This window comes from Etheostoma spectabile, unplaced genomic scaffold, assembly GCF_008692095.1.
Source record: "Etheostoma spectabile isolate EspeVRDwgs_2016 unplaced genomic scaffold, UIUC_Espe_1.0 scaffold314, whole genome shotgun sequence".
Lineage (NCBI taxonomy): Eukaryota > Metazoa > Chordata > Actinopteri > Perciformes > Percidae > Etheostoma > Etheostoma spectabile.
The window spans coordinates 1,159,661-1,172,933 of NW_022605583.1; the positions used below are offsets into that span (position 1 = coordinate 1,159,661).

Here is a 13,273-nt window from a genome sequence, read left to right on the forward strand (position 1 = left end):
TTCATTGCCAAATATCATCTCACCATAGAGCCCAAACTGGAGGAAGCTAACATTGTTGTAGCGTATTAGCTGTGTTATTTAACTTCCTGTGTCTGAGCATAAACTGCTTGACAAAAAGGTCATTGGACAAGAGTCCAATAAGGGACAAGGGACCAATGACTTTGCGTTTACTTTAGTTTTCAAACAAACAACTGAATATAAACACAAAATGTCAAGTCCTAAATGAAGAGCAGAAATAAGATTCATCTTATAGAATCTGTTCCTCTGTCACAAAACATGCATTGACAAAACAAATAATACAATAAAAAAACTCTTCCCTTCCCCCTCTCCCCTGGAATTGCTCCGTGCCGCCGGATGTCTGTCACCTTCTGCTTTTTTGTGTTGGAATTGAAACTGACTTTCTCTCTTTTTAAACCTCTGGATGGATTTCTCTTGTGAGCTTTATTCATAATTTGCAGAATACTATAATCTATAGATTTGATGAATCTTTATCTCCACTTCTACTGATATATTCTTATGGCTCTTTTTTTGTAAAATGAAAACTAAAAGAGTGTATGAATTACAAGCACTCCCCTAAATGTCAATACAGTAGGTCAGTCAATTGTGTGTTATATGTCCACAATATACCAGCGGGGAGCGAACGATAAAAGCTCTCCCATTCAAAAGGCCTTTTTTTTTTTAAGATTATTATTTTTCCTTTATTAGTGACAGTGGATAGACAGGGAAGGGGGAGAGAGATGGGGGATGACTCGCAGCAAAGGGCCGCAGGTCGGATTCGAACCCAGGCCGCTGCGGGACTCAGCCGACATGGGGGAGCTACTAGCTAGAGACCACCCCCCGAAAAGCCATTTGACCGAAAATGAGAATACGGTAAATCTTAAAAGTGGTGTTTCCGTCCTAATTATGCTTTTAAATGAAAGTTTGACTAGGGTACGTTTGCAAAAAGACCCTAGGTTGCATTTTGGCGAGAGTTGCTAGTTAATATCTGTTTATTCATCACACGTAATATCGGTAGCGCATATTTTCCTCGTATCGTGCAGCCCTAGTGTTAGCGGTTAGCTCACCACCTACAGTTGTAGTGCTGTGCCACTTTCTGATGCCACCAGAATTAAAAAAAACAGGTGCTTCTTTCAAGAGCCACCATTTTGATGATATCAAATAATTATACATTGTTTAAGCAGCACAGACACCAATTACAGCTCTCACTGTAGCCCCAGTAAACGGTGATGCAATGCAACCACAAAAAATGCGAGAAGAAATCTCTCTTTCAATTGTTCTCTTTTCTTTTTTCTTGCTATCGCTTTCTCCGCCTCCACATGCAACCCACAGCAGAGCGAAACAAGCTCACACCCGTTCCCTGGAGGCTGACAGACTAAAGCAGGCGAGGCAGGTACACCGCAAGACTCGACTAAAACACTTCATAACAAAATCAGTGCATCCCAGAAGGTACTGAACATCTCAGATCTAAAAATGTGGGAGAACTTGAGGTCAGATATTCTTTTAAAAGGCAGTGAAGTTTTGCAAAGCCCTGCTCTGCACTCATTTAAACCTGAGCTCCCAACCCAGACCTTTGACTAAATAATTCATGTTCTGTTCAATTTCCCCTATGCACTGTACTGTACTGCACAGTAACATGGTCTGGGTGAATCCTCTTTTTTTGGTTGGCTGGAAGTTCATTGAAACAGTTTTTTTTACCATGGCTGTTGAGAATACTTCTAAAGTTTTGATTGGAGTAAATCATTTTACAGACAACCGCACAGTCTCCTCAGCATTGTAAATTAATACCTTCAGCTGGTAGCTTCGCTAATTGTTAAAGTCACAACATAATGGGTTTTTTTCAGGTTACAAAGATGTTTCTGTCAATTACTTTTCGTTAACATAGCAGTTGCTGCTGTATGTTGTGATTACTGCAAGGTGGTTGTTGTAGAGGTGGGATAATCCCCCCCCAAACTTGTTGTGGATTATCCTTTGAAATTTAATCACTGTTCTGAATTGATATGCTTGCCTCAAAGTTGCTAAGAAACCTGCATAACCTTGGCAACATGCTAAACATTAGCAGGCACAGGAACGTATACATTAGCTTTGTTTTCCAGCTCACGCATTCTGCAATCCAACACAGCGCTTGTTTTGGATTATCCTGTGCATCTCATAAGTTGATTATACTGCAGAGTTGTTTTGTTGATTATACTGCAGAGAATGCAGAAATTACCATGATTATTCTGTTGCTATGCACATTAGGGCTTTGAAACTGTTGGTGCCCATGTGCCAGATTTTGCTCTGCCACACAGTGGACTGATGATAACCCCCTGGCTTTGGCAGCTGCCGCTATTATAAAACGCTTAGATTTTTGGGGGGGAACGTTCTTGCAGGTAGGCAGTTGTCCGGGTGGTTGCCACATGGCGGTGGGAAAGCAGCTCTAATCATACAAAACATGACATCTCTTCCTTTCTGTTGTGGTATAGAGAAGGTAAGGTGGTGACCATGAGATGTTACTGAAGAGACAGGAAGCTTGCTGATTGCCTGACAGCTCATGGGCCCTGATTGACCTTACCTGAGGAGGTGTTGACCATATCTGTCCAGAATGTTCTTTAGGGCTGGATACCAAATTCAATACTTTTTAGGCACTGACCAACTGGCTTGCCTCTAATGTATCGAGTATCGAAACATTCAATACCCTTTCATTCAATAAATCTGATCAGCATCAGTGATCCAATAAGCATGCCGCATGCTTCTACTACGATCTAATAATGCTGCTGATTGACTGTTTAAGGTTACACGTCGCAGAGGCAGGCAGGGAAAACTACGTTACTCACAGAGACGAGGCTCATGTAGTAGCAGCTGAAAAATAAAGTCAAAAAGATTTGTTATTCCTTTTTTGTTCTATAAAATTGCTATTGAGTTCTTTTGTTTAGAAACCGGTATCGAAGTCACGGTATTGGAAGTATCGTAACATTTTTTGAACTAAATATTCTTTATTCTTCTGTTTAACCTGATGGACTGAAACGTTGTATTTCTCAATCACGTTTATCGCAAACAAAAGGATAGCGGACATGTCCTTCCTATATACACACCTGTCTACAAGGAATCGAAGGTCTGCATGAGTCTTCACAATCAAAATACATCACCCGTCTGCTGCCAGCTACAACAGCCGCCAGACATGTAGCAGTGTAGCTGGTTGTCGTGCCAATCATTGCGGAACCTAGCAATCATCTGTCTCGAAGTGGCCTTCGGACTGTTTGAGAGTGATGTGGTTACGAGCAGTGTGAATGCAGTGAACTGGTTGAATTGACACATGGACAGATAGATGGATTTGCTTTAATTTCATCATCCAATCCTCAACTAATGTATTTCACATATCCTTGTAGTAATCACACCTTTTTATAGGTTATTTCATTCATGTATTCATTGGGGCTAGGAACAAGTCTGCTATTTGAAATGCTCAGCCACTGAATTCCCTTTTTCATGTGTGTCCCTGAAACATCTTGGTAATTCCCAGAGGTGATCTGCAATGAGCCAAGGTAGTGATGTGAGCTCTGAAGTTACGGAACGATACATTGATTTATTTGGCTGTACACGGTTTTCTCTGGTTTTTACACTGTAGCCCCATCTCATTTCTACTGAATAAGGTGTTGGAGGGTAAGTGAGATGGTGAGCTTTTTTGAGCCACATACAATTTTCCTGCTGTCATAAAAGCAATCACGTAGCAGCAGTTTTTACACAGTAAATTAAGCGTTGAGTGAGGTTTTTGGTTCAGGGAGCTGTTATAAAATCTATTGGGTATTCTAAAATATAGTTCCTACTGCAAGTGCCAATGGACAAATGAGCATTCTTTGGAAAGTACTCTGTTTGTAAATGTGTGTTTTCTGCCCTGCAACACCAATTTAGTCAGTTTCAGCCACACATAATTCCAAATGCATTCGGTGAGCAGGGTGATCAAGAAGGAGGGAAGGAATGGGGAGAGACGGGCACAACGAGGCAGCTCATGAACAGTTTTGTTTTGTGGCATTTCAATTGAATTTACCTGCACCATTGGGTCAAGCTGGAGCGTCCAGGCATGCATTGGGATGACCTTCAGTGCTAAACGTATCTGACGCCGTAATGATTGCGACAGACGGGGATGTTTGTTTAGTCTCCGCAAGGAAGAGAATTGTCTTTTAAATTATTTCTGTACCTGCCTGCTGCTTTGCTCCAGTCAGCTGATTGCTCTACCATGTGACTGCTGTGCTTATGCTTTAGGGGGGCGTGGCTACGCGCCAACCTGTAAATTACAGTAGAGGTTTAACAATTCTTACTATGGCATTGTGGACATTAAAATAGACCTGAACTTGTTTTTGTGTGTCACCCATGTTTTTATCTCAAACTTTGACCCTTTCACTGTGTTTTCCTTTCATCAAAGTTAATTGGAACACTTTTGTCGCCTAGAAATATCTTATTCAGCTGTCTGCCAAGCAAGCTAGCTAGCTAGCGCTGGCGTTAACTGGTAACTTAAGTGAAAGTCTGACGATTTTCAACCAGCTATGTACTACATGCTGAGGAACAGCACCAGTACCCGCAGGTCTGCATTTACCTGCCAGCTGATACGAGTTATCCAACTCTGCTGGATAATTCGCATCAGATTGAAAATCAAGACTTTCTTTCTTATTGTATTTAGCTTAGAGCAGCATCATTGAAACCATTCACATCATTAGCTTAGACGCGTCATTCTCCCTACCGCATCTCCTTTTGTCTAATTATGGTCACTTTTGGCTCCAAGATACCAAGATGGCAAAAAATGCAAAGTCCTGGCTTCAAAACGTCCATTATTATTACAGTCTAAGATCTGTACACCTCCCTTTGTATCTAGTTCCTGGACTTTCTCACATAGAGACCCCAGACAGTGTGCCACGGGAACATCATCTCCACAGCCAACTCAGCACCGGTGCCCCCCAGGGATGTGTGCTCAGCCCGCTGCTGTTCACAATAATAACCCAAGACTGCCCAACCCAAGAATCAAATTATTAAGTTTGCAGACGACACAACACTGGTGGGCCTCATCAGCGATGATGATGAGACAGCATACAGAGGTCAGGTGGAACAGCTGGCCCACTGGTGTCAAAATAACATGTCTCTCAACATTGATAAAACAAGAGATGAAAATGGATTTCAGAAAGACCCATGCTGCCCACCTCCCTCTTCTCGCCAATAGATCCTGTGTGGAGCAAGTCAGGAACAAATTTTTTTGGTGTGCACATTGCTGATGAACTCAGCTGGTAATGCAACTGCACCTGCCTGACCAAGATGGCACAACAGCATCTCCACATAGTTTCTTGACCAGCTGCATCACTGTCAGGTATAGGAACTGCAACAACTCAGACCACAAGTCCCTACGGAGGATAACAAAGTCAGCAGAGTCCATCATAGGGACTTCTCTTCCCTATTTCCATGACATCAACACCAAATGCTGCACAAACAGGGCCTCCAAGATCATTAGGAACCCTCCCACAGACTTTACATCCCACTACTATCTGGAAAACAGCATTGGAGCATTCGGGCAAGAATCTCAAGACTCACTACAAGCTTCTTCCCCAATGCGCAGACTCCCTAACACCCTGCTCATCATAACAGGCAAACATAAGAAGCCCCCTCTTTCTGTAATTAATGATATGTGTGTCAAGCTTTCATTCTTACATGGCACATGTGACAATGCATGTAACAATGATAGGACTGGCAGATTTCCTACTTAAAATTCAGTCATTTTTTGAAACAATGGGTCCTTAATTTCAGACAGGTAGACAAAAGCAGCTTCTCAGTTCTAGCAGATAATTAACATTAACAATCTGCAGTCTCTGTTGACCCCTTTTTTTTTTTTTTTTAAATAACTGAAGACTCACTTATTTAAACTGGCCTGTTTTGTGATGTTGTAATGTGTGTTTTTCAGTTTTATTGCTTGTTTCTTTTTACTGTTTTATGGTCTTATTTTTTCTATTGTGAAGCACTTCTTGACTTTGTTCTGTAAAAGGTGCCATTAAATAAACATATTTACTATTAATATAAAGTTAGCTTCATCAGTTGGTTGAAAACACTATCTTCAGCTGACTTTCTTTTTTTTACACTATAAAGCTGTAAAAGGGTTCCTCACCAGTTGATTGTCTATGCATTGGACGTAAAGAAACAGCATTGTTTTTGTATTGCAGATTAAATATATTTTCAAACAACTATCTTTAATTCTTTCAAGAAAAAAGGCTTTGAGGATGATCATCTCCGTAGGTTTATCACTACAGGTGACCCCTTTCACATTATTTGAGTCTTTAAAAATACATCAATTATAGCCGCTTAAAATGCTATTTTGGATAACAAGTTTGGCTCGAGTGTCAATTTCCCAAAACCAAATTAAGAGCAGAACGGAGGCATTAATGTTACTCTTAACTTTGTAGAAACATGGTAGCTTGCTGTGCCTATCTATGTTTGCTAAGCTACTATTGGGTAAGGGGTTTAGCAAACAGTCAGATGGTGAGGAAACGTGTATTTGTGTTTTGAGGTAGAAAGGGTAGCGGCGTTGCACGCACAAGCTGCAGGCAATTACTTTCAAATGCTTTATTGTTCAGTTCCTCTTGCAGCCATATAGTATCCCTCCTACGCTGCTGCTTCTCAGAATGCAGTTACATAAAGATCAATATTTACTAAAGACCCTTTCAGGCCCATCTTTTCTCTCAGATTGCATAAAGAATCGCATTGTTTTTCTACATGTCATCCTTGACCAGCTTTTACACATGAAAATGCATTCGGTTGTTGGAATGGAAGGGCTTGTAGGTGGAGGTCATATTTGCTGAAACCGGTGCCATGTGTGATAGTGCCGGCCTGGGTCTGACACGCTTTCTTCGACAGCCTGAATGCCAGCTGAATCAACTTTTTATTTTTTTAGTTCCCCTTACTGCCTGTAGCACAAATGCTCATAGTGTGCCAGTGGGGGTTTGATTATGTTATTCATCGATACCGAGTCACTACTTTATCAGGGGCCAGGTGTATATTTTGCACACAAACACATGCAGTGAGATGAATATTTTACACCAGGAACTCACCTTTTATGAATCAGCCGAGAGAGTGAATTAGCAATGAGGCAAGCTGTGTTATTTCATGGTAGTTAATATTTATACGCTCAAAAGATTATTTGTTTTATAATATTTACAGCTGCATTTTTTTCTAATAACAAATGGATCTCAAATCTAGGATATTGGTACAGATATGACTACTGTAACACTTGTACTATAACATAATAATTCTGGTCATATCAATTCATAAATCAGTAAATAATGAATTGCAGTCGGTTTAAATCAGTGTACATGTAGTAGTTTTGTGTAAAAACATATATATCGGGCCAGTATTTGTGTTTTTATTGCTGCTGCATTTGCCAATAGTTTTTTTCCCCCTGGCATTATTTCCAGACAGGCATCCACAGGCAGCTCTGTGTTACTGGAGACGCTGCAGGTCACATGCAGACCATGCACTGCCCCTCCACCATTAGTACTGTGGCGGTCTAAACAAATCAATGACTTTATTTCAATGGCTACTTTTCAGGTATATTGTTTTCTTAAATTCTTTAAATGTGTTGACAAAGGACATTTACTGATGACCTGATTCTATCTGTCTTATAATATGTCAGCAAGCAACGCATCATCAAGGTTGTGTTGTAGATGTTGATGAAAGCCTTTTACCCTTGCACAGTTAACTTTATGCAGTGCACCCATCCATACGATGCACATTGCACACATCATTGGGTGATATGAACGTAAGACGATAGCAGTAGTGACACTGATCTGTGGCAGAGCAGATTCCGAAAACAAATCCAGTGTGGCAAGGTTTGATAATGTAAAATAAGGGCACAAAAGCAGTATCTGTTTCAAATATTGGCTCAAAAAAAATCGGCAGCTCGTATTGGAAAACAATGCCGGCATCGGGACTACAAAATCCGTATTGGTCGATCCCTAATCAAGATATCCCAATCTGACTCACTGTTATTTGCCTAACTCTAATTTCTCTCTGCTTCTGTCTTGAAGTCGCAGTTTGCAAGCAGACCCATCTGGCAAGGAGTCGTGGAGTGTCCCTAAGTGAACAGACGTCAAGTCGCAGTGAGTATACAGATATTTGCTCGCAGCACTGTGTTTGAAACCAATTCAACAGCAGTTTAATTTTGTGCATGCTCAATTTCATTTCTAGTATATCGCTGCCTTTAGGAGAGAGCAATGCTGTTGACTTGGCTTTTACTTTATGCATCTCCAAACCAGGTTGAACAGGAGTGGTTCAACATACAATTGATGCTAGCTGTGTGACTGGCTCAGAATAAAAGCCGAATATCCGCACACGTCATATCTCCCACTTTTACCATGTAATAATCCCATCCGGGATGAATCGGTAACCAGCATCTGAAAGTATTTCAGGTACAATGAAAGCAAACGTTTTTTTTTTTTTGTGCCAAAACCACATGAAGTAATGTTCTTCATCTCCATCATGTGTTCACTGCACATCCCGAGTCACATTCAATCTAAAGACATAAAGTCATAAGCTTGTTTTGCGTCGTTGCCCGCTGAGCTCTTCAATTAATTTTGCCGTCTTTTGCGAAATCACATCAGTAAAATTAAATGTGAGCAGATATGCAATTAAAGTAGTGCACACAGTGTTGAGCCGGACTGCATTTCCTTGATGTTGAACACACACACACACACACACACACACACACACACACACACACACAATGAACCGAGCATAGAGAATTACCTACAGTGTCATTTTTTCTGCATGAACACACAGATTTTACCATTTCATGTTTCTACAGAAAATGTTTAGGTTTATGTTTGGCATGTAGTGGAACCTCTTCAGCGGTAATGCCGCTGTCAGCAGTGCAAACATAAAGATGATCACAGGGCAGAATTATCTAGATGGCCTGTCTCTCTTAGCATCCGGAGAGATCATAGCACCAAAGAACACAGAAAGGTACTTGCCTCGCAGACACTTGTTTATAAGATAATATCTTTTTATGATAAGTCCCCATTCCCAAGCTCCGCCCCAAACAATATAAATGTATATGAGGGAAAACTAGGGCAAGCCTGAATCAGAATTTCAATAGACACCATTTTGGTTTAGACTTGCAATTTTGGCAGTAAGCACCATCACACCCAGAATATCAATCAAAGGCTGTTATTCTTATGTCTCTGAGATATGTTTTGAGCGAGACACCACTACTCTGTGGAAGTGGCAGCGGTGAAAACATCTCCAGTACAATAATCACTACCAGGAGCAGATGTCACACATTATTTCTTTCTCCTCTATATGAATTATTCCTCTCATATGAAACAAAAGAAATTCTGCAACCTTTCTCTCCCCCACACTACTATCAACACCACGACATTTCCGAGTCCTCTGCGACCCCTCCATACATTATACAGCTACATTAACTGCTGTTCTGCTTGCTGATTCCCTTGCACAGTTTTATTGGACTGATGCTCAGAGATATTTGGCTGCAGTGGCCAAAAATAGAAAGAGGGTGATGATGGATCATAAAGTACTTAGTTTATTGGACTTAATGGAGCTCAGTTTATAAGTAGAAGGGTGAACCATTGAAATGGGAGTGTCAGCAGCGTATTATAGTCGCCATAAAGCCCCCTGCTTCTTTCAGAACACTGTATGAATGCAGGCCGTAAACGTAGTCATATTTCAGAAGAGAATAATTAATAACATTGTGAAACGTCAACAGAGTGAGGCCAGAAACGAACTACACGTGAAGTGAAGCACTGCGCTGCATAGATTTGTGCCTGATCGGGCGCTTGATCGCATGTCTCGCTCTAGACACAGCTGAGATGTCAAGACAGCCAAAATCCCCATAAACATGGGTGCTCTGTTTTGAAATGTTTTATTTAGCAAAGTATCTGGCTGCGCTGTGGCCTTCCTGTGTTTGATTACCTACCTGGCTTGACAAATTTGTCATTATTGACCAAATGTGTTTACTGCAGCGCCTGGGCCGGCACGGCTCCTAATCACAGCTGGTGTGAACGGTACAATAACAATAGATGGGATAACATGGACGCCAAAAAGAACGCTTCCACGTCCAGTGTGTTTTTAGCTCAATGAGTTTAAATTTAAGTGTTAAGGTCAGAATTCAGCTGCTCATTGTGTTGCAGTCACACTTTGTCATTTAATTTCTGTGTGGTTTTACCTTCAAAAGAAGTTTGAATTTTAGAAAATAATTTCCATGGTGCGAGAGCTGTGAAAGCTCCATTTAAGAGTGCTCTCACCATACACAACCTGACGGACATTCCCGCCACCCACGGTTGCCACAGCTTGACTGAAGTGAATAGAGGAGATGATGGGTGCACAAAGATGTGAGAATGTTCAATTGGCAGGCTGCACAGATTTGCCTGCAACCCCTCAGAAGCCCATTTGAGCCCTTACAGCTGATTGACTCCTGGCTCAGCCTCATTAGTGAATTCGCAGAGGAAAGTTCCATGCAGGTGGGGTGGGAAGAGAGTTTCACAGCGCATGAAGGCCAAATACACTGCTTCCCATGACAATACCAAGGACTGCGTTCTGCTGACCACAGAACCATGGCAGAGTCCTTGGCTCATCTAAAATGCTTTTTCATAAAATGGGAGCAAGCTGAAAACAAATAAACCAACCTGATAATGAGGCTTTCCCTCAATTTCTGTGACATTTTCCCAATAAGAGTCATCTGTGCTTTTAATAGACAACAACCATCTGTGCTGCTAGGAAACCCAGTCTAATTTGTTAGGTAATTGTTGGCTGAGCACCGAGCGAACCATGTTTTTTGTCAATACCTATTAAAGTTCTTAGAGCTATAATACAATGGCTATTCATTACAGTATGCACTACTCTCATAATCCAGCGGATGATGTAAGAAGGAAGTAGGCTACAGTAGCAGTGGATGATTTTAATTTATTTTTTCACCCTGTGGGAACCAGGTATTTATAAAGTTTGGCCGTTTTTCACGAGAGAGTGAAATGTTTGGACAACTATTGGATGAATTGCCATGAACTCTGGTGCAGATGTTCACAACCCCCCCCTCCCTCCCAGAGCAATTTTGGTGATCCCTTAATACATCAAACATTTACGTCTAATACTTTGATTGATCAACAAATGTCTGCAAAACATTTCATTCAGCCTCAGCTGTACTTCGGATTAATTGCTTATTGGTAAATGTCAGCATGCTAACACGCTAAACTAAAATGGTAAGAGAGGTAGTCATTACCTACTTAAGGCAACATATCCTCATACAAAAACGACAGAATAGGTTGATTTCCTATGAAATGATGGCCATTTTCAACACGTGACCGCGGTGCTAGTTTTAATAATGCGATTGTTCTATTTAACATAACGGCCGGCATTTTAAACACGTGGTTATTGTTTTGTAATGGAACTAGTTGAGTTCAGGCAACAGAAATACTAATAATGAGTCACGTACAACTACCAAAATAAGGACGTAACTGCGTCACGGACATCACTGCGTCACAAACTAAGGTCCGTTAAACTTTGGTAGATTTAAAAGGGGACCGTTGACTTTCACGCGTGACACAAACCTGATTACAAACCTAATTACTGCGGCCACGAGTTGTAACAGCACACGTAAATAATGGTCGTTATGAGCTGCTTGCACAATTGACCCGCAGTATACAGTCGTTTTCTCGGTGAGGACGGTCTGCCGAGTGTCTTTCCGATGTTAAATATGTATTAGAACCATTTCATTTATTTTTTAAATTATTGTCCCTACATTTAAAACACCCCAGTAAGCTTGTTCTGGGGATTTGCAGAAAGTGAGCTAAAGATGTTTTTGATGCTTTTCTGGATGTGTAGATTGGAAATAACCATTATTTGAACATCATTTCGATGACATACTGTATATTTCTTCATATTTTGATATGAACCGTGTTCTAACTGCATTTTGAAATCTAATCATTGAAGTGCTGTCAAAACAATGGTTTTATGTAACCTAGACCTCGTTTTACTCTATACTTCTTTGAAACATGAATACTCACAGTGAAGGTTTTCTCTTAGTGAAAGGTTTATCCTTTAGAGATCCATGTCTATTGCCCAGATGGTGATGATGAAATCTTTTAGTAAAAAAAACATTTCCACAGTGCTTTGAGTGCAAGTTTGTTCAGAGATGGCCCAGATTGGGTGGTGATGGCACAGTGGATATTTCTTTGGTGTGGGAGATCTTGGTTCAATTCCCACTGCGATACATCAACCAATGTGTCCCTGAGCAAGACACTTCATCCATAGTTGTTCCAGAGGTGTGCGACCTCTGATACATCCATTATAAGTGTTGGATAAAAGCGTCAGCAAAATGACATGCAAAGAAGGACACGTAAAAGGACATGAAACAAATTTACACAAAGTACGACACACATTTCAAGATATAAAAGCAGACCTTGTTTTTGTCTGGATGTCGATGAGAGGCTATGAGCTGTGATGTATTCAAAACAGTCAATTCAGAAAAATAGAGGACTATTCGGTTAGCTGTAATTCTGATGCTTTAATTAGTGAGGTGACATAATTACACTCAGGGACACCTTTCCACTTGGTTTAATTGCAGATGCACAAATTTAAAAAGGATGGACCATAAACAAAACTAAAAACTCAAAAATCATCTCCTTTGAGTTGGTGGTGAGAAACAGGTGGACATGAGCAAATAATATATCATCTACTGTTGTATGTAAAGGGAAGGAAACAGATGCGTCACCCTGTCTCAGCTGCGTTGCATTTTAAAAGCTTCTCTCCATGTCGGAAATGACATATTTTCTAACAAAATGACTAATGGTAGCAAATAAGGAGAAATTACAGTGTTTTTTACCAGCTAGTAGCAAAGTGATGACCTTGGCTGATGCCTTATTCGCTTTACAAAAAAAGTCATCTGTCTTTTAGGTGCTAAATGATTAGGGGTGGGAATCTCTTCGCACCTCAGGATTCGATTCTGATTCAGAGGCCAACAATTCAATTCTAAATGTACATTTCCATGCGTGATTTAAACAAATACACGTATGAATCTGAGTTTGTTAGATTTTGACATATGCAGTATTTGTCACACACACACAGTTGTAATGAAATGTTTTGTCTACTGAGGTTTTTATTGTGTAGTCATTCCGCTGAAGCCTTAAACGTGCTGATGTCTGAGGCTCAGTCATGTTTAAAGGGGGAGAACATGAAACCTGAGGTGGTCAGATGGAATGGGATAAAGTAGATCAACAGCCTATATGTGTTTTGCCTAATTATTTTATGTATGTCTTAT

General features: G+C 40.6%; 1 long non-coding RNA gene across 1 annotated transcript in view; it reads right to left on the bottom strand.

The window, feature by feature from the left end:
- Positions 1 to 695: 695 nt before the first annotated feature.
- Positions 696 to 13,273, bottom strand: part of LOC116686138 (uncharacterized) — a 24,729-nt gene continuing 12,151 nt past the window's right edge. Inside the window, exon 3 of the long non-coding RNA XR_004331160.1 lies at positions 696 to 816. This is a non-coding gene — a long non-coding RNA (uncharacterized LOC116686138). The remainder of the gene's footprint in view (positions 817 to 13,273) is intronic.